Raw genomic sequence first — 10166 nt, forward strand, 5'->3', positions numbered from 1 at the left:
CAGTCCCAGAGTTTCTAGTTCAGTCGGTCTGGAGTAGAGCTTGAGCTTCTTTCTAGTTTCCCAGGTGATGACAGTGCTGATGCTGGGACCACACTTTGAGAACCGTTTTGGAAAGGAAAAGTAGAGGCTGATGAGAAAGAAGGAACAGAAGTACATGCAGTGCTGAAGGGTACTGGAAATTCAATTTTCCTGGGGGATTAGGGCATCTTCACCTCTGTGAGAGTAAGTTAAATCCCCAAGGAACTGGGTGCCGGCATACTCCAGAATTAGCCCAGTGTGTTCTTTTCTTTTCCTGAGACTTAGCACTCCCCCTAATGAACTCACACCATCCTCTGGTCTCCTCAACCTTTCGAAAGGAAACAAGAATTAGCTAAATTCTCCCAGCCTAATTTGGTGATCTACTCATCTCTTCATCATTAAAGGACAGGGGTGTTTATATCGTACTATGCAATTCTGCTTGCAAGTGGATTAGCATAGGTTTTGGTATATAATAGTAACTTATTGAATGATTGGGTAAAAATGAATGAACGAATACATTGTTTCCTCTTTTGGAGAACCCTAACATCTGAGACCCTCTCCCTCACCTTGGCTTCTCCCAGCTATTCTGAAACAAAGGCAATTTAAGATGCTTGAGTCCAGATATTTGCTGGAAAATTGTCTCCATGGTGTCAATATCACTGTCACCAGCTAGGAGCCGCTGATTGGTAGTATGCAAGCAAATCCCAAGTCAGAGACTTCAGATGGGTTTGCAAAAATGGGATTTAAGGGTGAAAAAGGGAGGGTAGAGGAAAGCAAGTGACATTTTATTTCTTACCACTAGGTGGCAGACCTTGCCTCCTTAATGACCACTAATCTGTGACTTGAAACTCCCTTCCCTCCCCACCCCCAAACTCTTTCTCAAATCAGAGCCTGGATAAAATAAATGTTTCTCTACTTGGATGATTTAGAAGTTGAGGCACGGAGAGAAGTTGCTTGGAAATACCTTTTTTAACGGCTGTCATTGTACTTGAAATGATCTATTGAGGACATCAGTGAAGACAGTCTCCCTGAAATGTCTTTGTTCTTTCTTCTGGAAAAGAGGTAAACCTGTTGTTGCTATAAGGCAATGACTTACTTGAACAAATTCAATGAATGTAGCTTGCAACCAGAGATTCTGGCTTTACATCAACACATGGCTGCCTTCTCCCAGACATCATCTTGCGGTCACTATCTTATTTCCTGCCACCTAAGAGTTCTTTGTTCTGTTGTTCATATTCAGCTTTCCTCAAACTAGAAAAAAAATTTCATCTAGCTCTAGTGGCTGCTCAGGGGTCTAAATTCTAGTTTGTAAGACACAAAAATGATCTCTCTCTCTCTCTGTTTCTCTCTCTCTTTTTGCTTTTTGCTTACAGTTGGGATACAGGCTAGAGGTGTGGTAGGTGAGCAGATTCAGCAGAGATCGAGTGGGGAGCAGAATAGGCAGATCTACTGACATAAGCTGCCAAGGGGAGCAGAGGAGAGACAAGAGAGGTTTGCTGTGCCATGTGGACCAGCTCCCTGGCCGGGGCTTGAGCTCAGACCATAGAGGTGATAATGCTGAGACTTAACCCATAGGCCACTGGGGAGCACTGGATGATCTTTGTTACACCCCAAATGATTATGTATGTTCAGTATCTCAGGTGATACTGAACAATTAACAAAACTTAGATCTTATAGCAACTTATACATATATAACAGGAATATAGCTATTCTTATATATGTGCGGACCCCCTAATATGTATATTATTATATACTTACATGTAATAATATAATTATAATGTACTATAGGTATATATTACACGAAGACTCAGTGAATATTTTGGTAGAAGAGCAGGGGAGCAGTTTTGCTTTATGTATGTCCTCATCTCAGATGTAGTTAGGGCACACAGAGAGAGAATATAGTGGGGTCTACCACAATGCCAAGGTCAGATCTAGACACTACATAGAAAATGGGAAGACGGGGTTAAAGTCACTGTCAAGCTATTACCAACCACTGCGGCCGGCCTGAGTTCAGTCCTTGATTCCTGACCAGGGAGCTGACCCACGTGGCACAGCAGACGGCTCCTGTCTGGCCCACTGCTCCCCTCAGCAGTGGATTTCAGTATATTCACCTGTTCTGCTCCCCTCTCTGTCTCTGGTGAATCCTCTCACCTGCCCACCACCTCGAGCCTACACCTCAGTCTTGTATGCATAAATAAATAAAAACAAATCTTTTTGGAAAAAAAGAAAAGAAAACCTGAAGTTCTCAGTACCAGCAGGAGTTCTATCCCCAGCCAGGGGACTAACACACATGGCACAGCAGACCTCATCTGTCTTGCATTGCTGCTCCTCTTAGCAGAGTATTTCAGTCAGTCTGCCTATTCTGCTCCCCACTCTGTCTCTGGTGAATCCTCTCACACACATAACACACCCTCACCTCTGTGCCCCAGCTCTTGTATGCATAAATAAATAAAATAAATCTTAAAAAAAGAAAAAGAAAATCCATTAAAACAATTACCAGGTTATACATGGAAACTTTTTTCACAAAGGTACTTAAGTGCTTTTTTCACAAAGGAACTTACCTTTCCTGGGTTAGCAGGCAATAATTTGAAATGCAAAACGAACCACTTATTTGTACTAGGAAATCCTTATAGTAACCATCGCACAGAGCAAATATATATGTGAATTTATTCATACCTGTGTTTGTATCTATAGTCTTAGATGCTACAATCCTAATGGGATAGTATTCAAATAAGGGCAGAATAATTTAAAAGTTAATGAATCATCTACTAATGTACCAGAGTTAAATGTTTACCTGGAAGGTTGTGTCCTGGTTATAGGCCATTAATAACCATCAATAAATAGAATTGTGTTCACCCCTACAGAACTTACAGAATGTCAAACCCTCTTGACTCTCATACCAGGAAAGTAGCCTCAAAATAAACCATTTTAATTGAGATACTGTTGACAAGGCAAATAGCAAGATTCATTCAAATCAATGTTTGATCTCTGAAATTTATTTATACACTAAGGAGATTCCATCAGTTTGCTTATTGTTTCTCCCCACTGCTAATTTCAACATCCTTTATTAGCACTTGACTAGGTATACTGTGGAGTCTTTCTTCTTTCAAGCCTTCATTTAGTAAGGAATTTTCATTACCTAGTGAAGGCACTAAGTAAGAGAGAACCTTCCCCTATATCTTGAAAAGCCTAAGCCCAGAGATGTAGTTTGAGGCGTTAAAGGATTTTATCAGTGGTCCCCAGTTGTAGCTGAAGCCCCATCATTTTTGTTCTTCTCCCATGTTTCCACCCCCAAATCTCTGTAACCACCATCCAATCTAAAACCCTCTATAATAGATCATACCTTCTGAGGGCAAGAAGAGAAAGGGCCCTAAAAGATATACTTTCTATCAAAGGTTATAATATGGTACCTGACATAAGGAAAATGGGTTTAGAGCACAAATTAGTGTCAAACTGTCCCATGATCAAAGATCAGATCCATCACTAACCAGTGTTATAGTTTGGGGCAAGTAACTTACTTTTTCTGAGCTAAAAGCAACTATCTCACTTGTAAAGTAAGGCTTAAAAGACAATGCAGGTAAAACTCTTAGTATAGAGTCTATTATAAAACATCAGTACATGGAAGTTCTCAGTATCCACCAGACACAAAGCTCTGTGAGAACAGAAGCTTATTTCATCTCTGTTGCTTTGGGTGGCTTCTGGCAGACTTTTGCCTGCGATGGAGAGAGTATATTTCACTTGAAATACCACAGAAACCTCATTGAGCTGTCAATAAATCAGGAGCTGCATTGTAAGAATTTTCTATTCTGGGGGAAAGCACTGTTTGTGAAAAAGCCAAAGACAAGCAAAAAAGACTCCTCTTCTTTCTTTTTATTTTTAGGATTTATTTTATTTATTTATGGATACAAGAGTTGGGGTGTAGGCCAAAGGTGGTGGGGGGGTAGGGTTGAAAGGGTTTGCCAGAGACAAAGTGGGGATCAAAACAGGCAGATTGACTGAAATACACTGCTGAGGGGAGCAGCTGGCAAGACAGGAGAGGTCTGCTGCGCGGTGTGGATCATCTCCAGGGCCAGGGATGGAACTCGTGCTTCAGTGTCTGTGGCTTGCTTCATAGTGCTGTGACTTAAACCCTTGTGCCATCAGAGAGGCCCAAGATTCTTTTTTTTAGTGTCGGTCGATTACACTGGGTCCTTCCAGGGATAGATGGATGGAAGTGCAAGAAAGTTCATTTGCGGAAGAGAATCACTAGTCGGAATACAGGGAAGGGAGCCAGTGAAGGTGAGTTGTAGGTAACTGGGGCTTAATCTCATCAAGGAGCTCTGGGAGATGGTATAGACATACCTCCAGGTATCCCACATGAGGAGCAAGGAGGATGGGATATTGATTTATCAACTCCACCCGTGGTCAGCTAAGCCTTCTGCCTCTCAGAATATTCACATCATGAGCACTGGCGATGCAACAGGCCCCCTGGGGTCTACACTGCAGCTCTCCCTGTGGACCTGCAGGAGACTCCGTAGGGCACACACATCTGCAAATACAACATGAGCACCACAGAATTTACGAGACAGATGGTCCCCAGCTGCACAGCTACTTAACTGAAGCCAGAACCTCTGCAGAGATTATCCTTGCTCTGGGAGCCTCTCAAAATTTGTAGCCTTGAGAGTCAGTCCTGGGTTGGAGAAGTTGTCCTGAAATGACTTTGGAGAGATATTTGTTTCTGAGATTGGGGCTCTCAATGCATGGGTTTCCCCCTGAGGCAGAGACATTTCCGTATATCCCAAAGGGGAGGTTTATCACAAGAAGGGAGAGGAGAGGAAAAGCCACTTGCACAGGCCAGCATGAGGACTGCTGCCCCGTGCCAGCGCAGAGTCTGCCCTGAGAGAGCCTTCCTCTCTTTGGGAGGGGCTCATTTCTTTGTGGAGTTGTTAACTAGTTACAATTAGGGTGTTACTAGGTTGATTTGTAAGGACCAGTGATTCTCTGGAATGGCCCTCATCTCCATATCCCTACCTCATATCTGCCTCTAGCACCTTCTATAGAAGTCTGATAGCATGTATTGGCCAGCCTAAGGATTTTCCATTTCCCGATTTTGGTTTAACAACTGTGCTAATCACTTCTATCCCCATCTCCAACTTTTGGCCTTGCTTGAGCCAGGTTTCTGGTCTTGTGGTGCCTCCTTTCCAAATTTTCTACTCTTAAGCTCCATCAATCCCAAATGTGGTCTTTGTTTTTCTAAAATCTGAAAGTCAACCATTATATGCCTCTGAGGGTTGGAGGAATTAGGTACAATAATATGTCCTTAAACATCGGGGAGCTATCTCAGCATGGCCCAGACAACTGGTCCCCTAACAACTTCAGTGATGTAGATGATTAAATCATCTAGGGGGTTTTCATAAGGAATCCTGCAGTCATATCCTTGATTCGATTTTTTAGCTTCAGGCTCCTTAAACTTTGAGAAAATTTTAACAGCCAGAGAAGGAAATTAGAGACAGTTACATTTGCCAAAGTAGCATGTCTTTGGGCTTGGATCTGTCTTGAAGATGCTGCTTGTAAGTTGGACAGTTCCCTCTCCTGTCATCTCTCACATTCTGTATTTTATCAGTCACGAAGAAACCAAAAGACTCAACATTCTGTTAGAAAAAATCTTTAATCATATCTTTAAAAGTTTATTAAGTGCATCCCTGGTGGCACAGGGGTTTAAAACACTCAACTATCAAGCTATTGCCAGCCACTGCAGCATGAGTTCAATCCCAGCCCAGGGAGCTAACCCACATGGAACAGTAGACCTCTCCTGTCTTGCCCACTGCTCCCCTCAGCAGTGTATTTCAGTAGATCTGCCTGTTCTGCTCCCCACTCTGTCTCTGCTGAATCCTCTCTCTGCTAACCTGCTAACCTGCACCCAGTTCTTCTACACAAAAATACATAAATGAAATCTTAAAACAAAATGTTTATTAAGTACCTTTTCTGTCTTCCAAGTTTCTACAGACGTTTTACAGATTATACCATCACCACATAACACAAATTGTCCTTCCTCCAGACTCAAATAACTATTTTCTCATGGCTTTTGTGCCTCCAGCAACTGTTTGTTCACCAGCCCTTCAGTCTTTGCTAACAGCCAGTTGGGTGTTTTTCAGCCTCTAACTACCAACTGGTCCAATGGCAGCAATCCAAGAGCCTGAGAGTGGAGGCTGCACGCCCTTGAGGTTGGGTTTTGAACAACATCAAAGCAAATCTCAGGGCCATTGCAGATTCAAGGAGTGTGGAAATGTTCTCAGCTCTTAGTGGCAAGAATTGTAAAATATTGTGACAAGGTTTTTCATTGCCCGGCAAACATCTTTACACTAACATGTGGACTTATCTTTAGAATTTGTTCTTAAAATGAACTTGCTGAATCAAACGCAAACACATATTTGTGAAATATTGCCAAGTCACCCTTCTGAGAAATTATGCCAATTTTGAATCTCACTAGCAACATATGAGGGTGCCAGATGAGGTCTCCCCAGATCTCACAACACCATGTGTGATCCACAAATTTTCCTGTCAATCTGACAGGTAAAAACGGTATTTTCTTGTTGCTGTAATTTGCCTTTTGCATTCGGTGAGTGAGATTGGGCATATATTATTTACTGAAGAGCCAATTTTCTTGAAACTGGCTATTCATGTTTATTGTTTTCCATTTGGATTAGGGGCTTGGCTTACTGCCTTTCAATGCTCTGGAAAACATGTTAGTAGTGAGATCCTTGGACAGCAATTCTGGGACAGGGTCTTCTGAGTGTCTGCACTACAAGCTTCCTTAGATACCCAATTGTGGTCTTGCTGAAGGTAACACATTCTCCCCTGCCTGGAAAGGGTCTTTAGTATGAGGTGATCATAAAGCAACCCAAGGGAAAACATAGTTCTCACCTGGAAAAGATCTGACTTTCTAGACATTTCCCCCAAAACTTTTCAGAAGAAAAGTCACATGTTTAGAAGGGAACGCCAAGTCCTATATCTGGAGGGATGGAGTTGTATTCAGCTTTCTTAAAGCAATAACCAAAAAAGCAGCTTTCTTAAAGCAACATTACTGGTTATAAAAACACCCTTAGTTTATGTGTTGTAATTGACTTCTGTCTTCTGTGGATATTTTGTGATGGTTTCAATGTATCAGTAATCAATTTTGTGGTAGGACAGTCCTTATGGTTCTTATTATGCTTGCAACATGCCCTTCAGTAACAACCATAAGGAAAAAAGATAGAGGTTTATTATTTATAAGACTGCAAGTTACACAACACAGGCTACACAGTGAGATTATAAGGGGGGGAGGGGCGTGCACAGAGGGCCTGGAGTCCCACTTCTATTGAGATCAAGGGGATGTTAGGGGGAAAGGATGTTCTGAACAAACTCTACAAAGAGGTTTTATGGACTCCACCCCACTCCAGAGAGATCCAAGACACCAAGAACTACAAATCCCATAATGCCATCGTCATTGAAGGGAAGATTGCTGGGACTTGAGGGTGGAATTAAGCAGCCAGGTTTGGTATAAAACCAGATATGTGGGCCCTGGGGATTGCTTGGTTTTTGCCTTTCAGTGCTATTGGGATTCCAGCTTAGTGGAACTGGTAAGACACATTCACCAATATATCTCCCTCCCTTTCTCCCTGAGTTATTCATTTCTTCTTTTCCCTTCTTTTGTAAATAAACCCCTTATTAAACTTTTTGTGTGTACCTGAAGTTAAGTCTCATTCTTATTCCCTTTTAGGCACACTGGTGAGGACCCATAGTCAGACAACCTATTTCATATCGTGTTACCCTGTAATGGGGGAGGAGAGATATAGAGTCTTGTGGGCTCAATCTTTATTGATGAGTTAAAACATAAGAGTGGAGGGCCCTCCTTGGTGGCACAAACCAGTTAAAGCACAGTGCTATGAAGCTATGCTCAGCCACTGCAGTGCAAGTTCGATCCCCGGCCAGTGAGGTGAACCACTTGGTATGGTAGACCTCTTCTGACCCACCTGCTACTCCCCTCAGTCATGTATTTCAGTCAGTCTGCCTGTTCTGCTCCCCCCTCTGTCTTTGATGAACCCTCTCACCCCCCCCATCTCTGGCCTGTACCTCAGTTCTTGCATGCATAAATAAAATCTTTTTTTTTTTTAAAAAAGGGGCCTTCCAAAAACAAACAAACAAAAAAACCCAAAAAAACATAAGAATGGAGAATTTTAAACACAGAAAGAGAAAGAAAAAAATCAGAGTGGTCCCCAAAGCTCAATTATCTAAGTCAACCAGGATCTGTAAAATAAAGGAGACTAGTGGGGAGGTGGGGCAGGTGGCTCTTTATGTAGTGTCTGTATTTGTTGAGTTAGCCCTCTTTGAAGTGGATGCCTCAGCATCAGAACTTAAATCAGACACTTGCATTACAAAAGAAAAGCCAACAGGGTTACAGAACAGTGGGTCTGGTACAAATTGCTCTGCATTGAAATAGAACACCTGTGTTTGGGTCTAGTGACCTTGGACACCTGTCTTCCTGCTCACTGCAGTTTATTCACCTGTAAAAGGAGGGTGATATTGCCTGATGTGAAGCTCAACTGTGAATGTATATTTTGCAAAGGTAAGTTGTATAAATAGTTGGTGTTAATATGTTCACCCAGAGGTCCTAGGTACAACTGAGAATCTAATGGCATTTGGAGACTCAGCAGTTCAGAGCCATCACTGCCTGCAGGACACCATGACTCTCTCAACTTGAGAGAGTAACCTCTTGCCTAAGCTCGTTCAGTCTACCAGGGGGACCCAAACTCATGGTTCTGCAGATTGCCAAGGCAGCCCAAGACTGCAAACACAAGCTACAAGTTTAAGGATCCCCACTCCCACTTCAGACCAACTGGCTACAAATTAGGGGGGGTCCCATGACCACCTTCAGGTTTAATAATTTGCTAATGACTCACAGAACTGAGAACTTACAATGCTATTTTTACCATAATGAAAGGGTATAAGTTAGAACCAGCCAAAGAAAGAGATGCACATGACAGAATAGGACTCCATCCGTAGGTGAAGTTCTGTACCCTCAGGCGTGAATAGTGATAATGCAGAGTGTTGCTGGCTTGAGAAGCTCGTGCTAGTTTTCTTGTCCAGAGATTTTTATTGAGGTTCATTGAACCTGGGCATGATTGGGTAATTCCTCATGTGAATGGACTCAATGACCAACTGATTTCACATGCCCCAAAGCTTCAGGAGGTAGGTAGATATTCGATCCTCTAATCACATGATTTGTTTTTCATGAGTGGCCAACACTTACTTTGAGTCATCTGTTACCAAGCACTCTCAAGTGAGCTCCAATGTTACTTAGGACATTTCAAAGCTCTAGAGGTAATATCCCAGGAATTGAGATGAAGGGCAACTCCCATGGAAAGTTAATTCATTACTATACAAATATCCATGCTATGTCTTTGATTCAATTTTTATCCTAATTAAAAAAAAATTTTTTTTTGAGGCCTGCCTGGTGGCGTAGGGGTTAAGTCTCAGCGCTATCACCGCTAGAACCAAGGTTTGATCCCCTGCCAGGGAGCTGACCCACATGACACAACAGACCTCTCCTGTCTCACCAGCTGCTCCCCTCAGCAGTGTATCTCAGTTCTGCTCCTCACTCTGTCTCTGGTGAATGCTCTCACTACCCTTTGCACCTCTAGCCTATACTCCAGTTCCTCTATGCATAAATAAATACATCTTTTAAAAAATATTTTTTGTTACCCAGTAACAGAATAAATAAATTGACAATCCATTGTATAATGGATTGGATTTCTGATACATTTGTATCAGACTGTATTTCTGATAAACTTCTATTGATTTCTTTGTTAGATTTTGGGGCATCTAACCTCTTCATACTACCTGTGCTTATGTGATAGTGTGAGAGTGTTGGTGGGAACAGAGATTGTCTTAGTACTTTCCTTCTCCTCATATTCTTTTTTCTGAGATTTCCTGTGCCCCCTGCAATTTCCTTCATTGACTGCCCAAGGTCCTCCACTCATACTTTTCACTCTTAATCCTCACTGAGTAAAATGCATTAAAAATTTATCAGTTTTCCCTGGGAAGCTACATGCAAAAAAATGAAACTAGATCACTGCCTCACTCCAGTCACAAAAATCAACTCGAAGTGGATTAAAGACCTAGACATAAGA

The sequence above is a fragment of the Condylura cristata genome, unplaced genomic scaffold, assembly GCF_000260355.1.
Source record: "Condylura cristata isolate star-nosed mole 26May11 unplaced genomic scaffold, ConCri1.0 scaffold00025, whole genome shotgun sequence".
Taxonomy (NCBI): domain Eukaryota; kingdom Metazoa; phylum Chordata; class Mammalia; order Eulipotyphla; family Talpidae; genus Condylura; species Condylura cristata.